Consider the following 4,137-nt stretch of genomic DNA (forward strand, 5'->3'; position numbering starts at 1 on the left):
TGAGGTGTGTTGTCTTAATTTGTCGGTCTGGCGTTTGCCAACACCTTTCGCTCTATTCTAGAGTACTTGTATTTGGGAACCGATCGCAATGCTTGGAGAACAAAGCAGGGCTGTAATTATAATGTAGATTGGGGGGGGTCACATTTCTAAGGTCTTTGAAATCCAAGTTAACAAACATCACCGACCATTTCGAATCCCACTGTACCTTCTCCGCTGTGCAATCTGGTTTCCGAGCTGGTCATGGGTGCACCTCAGCCACGCTCAAGGTCCTAAATGAAAAAAAAAACTAATCGATAAGCGACAATACTGTGCATCCGTATTCATCGACCTGGCCAAGGCTTTCGACTCTGTCAGTCACCACATTCTTATCGGCAGACTCGACAGCCTTGGTTTCTCAAATGACTGCCTCGCGTGGTTCACCAACTACTTATCTGACAGTTGTGTGTCAAATCGGAGGCCTGTTGTCCGGACCTCTGTCAGTCTCTATGGGGGTGCCACAGGATTCAATTCTCGGGCTGACTCTCTTCCCTGTATACATCAATGTTGTCGTTCTTACTGCTGGTGATTCTCTGATCCACCTCTATGCAGACGACACCATTCTGTATACTTCTGGTCCTTCTTTGGACACTGCTAACTAACCTCCAGATGAACATCAATGCCATAACTCTCCTTCTGTAGCCTCCAACTGCTCTTAAATGCAAGTATAACTAAATGCATGCTCTTCAACCTATCGCTGCCCGCACGTCCAGCATCAATACTCTGGACGGTTCTGACCTAGAATATGTGGACAACTACAAATACCTAGGTGTCTGGTTGGACTGTGAACTCCCCTTCCAGGCCCACATTAAGCATCTCCAATCCAAAATTAAATCTAGAATCGGCTTCCTATATCGCAAAAGTAGCATCCTTCACTCATGCTGCCGATCATACCCTCGTAAAACTGACTATCCTACTGATCTTCGATGCCATTTACGAAATAGCCTCCAACACTCTACTCAGCAAATTGGATGCAGTCTATCACAGTGTCATCCTTTTTGTCACCAAAGCCCCATATACTACCAACCACTGTGACCTGTACACTCTCGTTGGCTGGCCCTCATTTCATACTTGTCGCCAAAACCACTGGCAGGTCACCCACCCACTCCAGGTCATCTACAAGTCTTTGCTAGGTAAAGCCCCGCCTTATCTCAGTTCACTGGTCAACATAGCAGGACCCACCCGCAGCACGCGCTCCAGCAGGTATATTTCACTGGTCACCCCCAAAGCCAATTTTAAGCACCAGCTGGGCAATGCAGAGCTGACCACCTGGCTGAAAGGTCACTTTGATTTCACCAGTCCCCAAAGGCAAAACAACATTTAGAAGCTGGTGGGGAATATAATCGTCAAAGAAATTTTGTGGGAAATGCCAGTGGTCCAGTTCGCACTTATCATTGATGGGACACAGGATATATCAGGAGTCCATATGTTTGATGGTACCCAGGATATATCAGGAGTTGATCAGGAGTCAATATGTTTGATGGTACCAAGGATATATCAGGAATCAATATGTTTGATGGTACCCAGGATATATCAGGAGTTGATCAGGAGTCAATATGTTTGATGGTACCAAGGATATATCAGGAATCAATATGTTTGATGGTACCCAGGATATATCAGGAGTTGATCAGGAGTCAATATGTTTGATGGTACCAAGGATATATCAGGAATCAATATGTTTGATGGTACACAGGATATATCAGGAGTTGATCAGGAATCAATATGTTTGATGGTACACAGGATATATCAGGAATCAATATGTTTGATGGTACACAGGATATATCAGGAGTTGATCAGGAGTCAATATGTTTGATGGTACACAGGATATATCAGGAGTCAATATGTTTGTTGGTACCCAGGATATATCAGGAGTCAATATGTTTGATGGTACACAGGATATATCAGGAATCAATATGTTTGATGGTACACAGGATATATCAGGAGTCAATATGTTTGATGGTACCAAGGATATATCAGGAATCAATATGTTTGATGGTACACAGGATATATCAGGAATCAATATGTTTGATGGTACCAAGGATATATCAGGAATCAATATGTTTGATGGTACACAGGATATATCAGGAGTTGATCAGGACTCAATATGTTTGATGGTACCAAGGATATATCGGGAATCAATATGTTTGATGGTACCAAGGATATATCAGGAATCAATATGTTTGATGGTACCAAGGATATATCGGGAATCAATATGTTTGATGGTACACAGGATATATCAGGAGTTGATCAGGAGTCAATATGTTTGATGGTACACAGGATATATCAGGAGTTGATCAGGAATCAATATGTTTGATGGTACACAGGATATATCAGGAATCAATATGTTTGATGGTACAAAGGAGTTGATCAGGAGTCAATATGTTTGATGGTACACAGGAGTTGATCAGGAGTCAATATGTTTGATGGTACACAGGATATATCAGGAGTTGATCAGGAGTCAATATGTTTGATGGTACACAGGATATATCAGGAGTTGATCAGGACTCAATATGTTTTGGTACCCAGGATATATCAGGAGTTGATCAGGAGTCAATATGTTTGACTCTAGATGCAGATCTACAACCAATGGAACAATTCCTGGGACTCTACGACCTACGACGTGTCATCAACGGCAGGGCAAAATGTAGCCAAGATGGCATGTGATGTGATGATTCGTCTAGGCCTTCCTCTGTCCCAACTACGAGGACAAACCTATGACGGTGCCAAAAACATGGCTGGACGATTGCAGGGGGTGCAAGACATTTTAAGGAAAGAACAACTGCTGGCTATGTATTGTCACTGTGGTCCACACTTCATGAACTTAGTTACGCAGGCTGCCTGTGTAGCCTCTCCACTAGGAAGAGATTCAATGGGTCTGGTGCATGAATTGGGGGCTTCTTTAATCAATCTGGCAAGTTCAAGGTGATTTTCCAGGAAATCGCAAAATCAAAGCATTGTTTGACCTTGTTGAAACCTCTGTCCCACCAGGTGGACTGTTCGCACCCCTGCCATCCGCTCAGTTCTCAGCCAATAGGAGTCAGTGCTAACAGCCCTTGAAGAAATGGCATCATACAGCTCATCTGACACTTCAACTAAAGCTAATGGTCTTCATGGAACATTTCTTAAAGGGAACACTGTGCTCGGCCTTGTAATGGCTGAAGACCTGATGGGGGATTTGGAGTGTCTGAACACCTCCCTGCAGCTTAGGAAACAGACCGTTTCAGGCATGTTGGAGGCTGTGGACCACATCAAAACAATAATACATGACAAGCGAAAGGGGGAGCACTTTGATGTCTTGTTCACAAAAGCAACTGCTGTGGCAACAAAGTTGGACCTACAACCTATTCAGATGCTTCATATCCGCAAACCTACAAAGCGTTACACCGGTCAGGCTGCAGCCGATATCCATCCAGATGCCCAGTCTTTGTACAGAGCCCAATTCTACAACGCCTTGGACACAGTGAATACTCAATTCATAGAGAGGTTTGATCAGGCTGGATTTTACAAGCTGCAGCAGCTTGAACGTGGGCTGCTACGCTGAGACATGGACAAGGTGGTAGACCAGTATCCTGAATTGAATTCAAGACTACCGCAGGTGCAGCTGGCCATGTTTGGGGCTAATTACACATATCAAACGAGCTCAGATGTTGCTAGCATTATTGGGGAAATGGTGCCAGAGGGAAGTGGTCTCTTCAGTCAGTTGGAAGCTTTAGTAAGGCTTCTTTTGGTCATCCCTGCCTTCTCTGTAGAGGCTGAGAGGAGTTTTAGTGCCCTGAGGAGGCTGAAGACATGGCTTAGATCATCCATGAGTCAAACGAGGCTGAATAATGTGGCCATGTGTCACATGCACCAGGGGAAACTGGACAGACTGGACTTTGAAGAAATAGGCCAGTCTTTTATTGGTGTCAACGATAAGCACAAAAAGGCCTTTGGATCCATTGCTTGTTGAATGGCAAGTCAAAACACATGTCATTATCTGGAGAGGATAGGAGAGCAGAGGAAAGGAGAAGAGATGACTGGAGAGAGGAGAGAAGAAGAAATTACTGGAGAGGAGAATATAGGACCAGAGGAGAGGAGGAAAGAGGGCTGGAGAGGAGAAGA

This window comes from Oncorhynchus keta, chromosome 34 (genome assembly GCF_023373465.1).
Source record: "Oncorhynchus keta strain PuntledgeMale-10-30-2019 chromosome 34, Oket_V2, whole genome shotgun sequence".
Taxonomy (NCBI): Eukaryota; Metazoa; Chordata; class Actinopteri; order Salmoniformes; family Salmonidae; genus Oncorhynchus; species Oncorhynchus keta.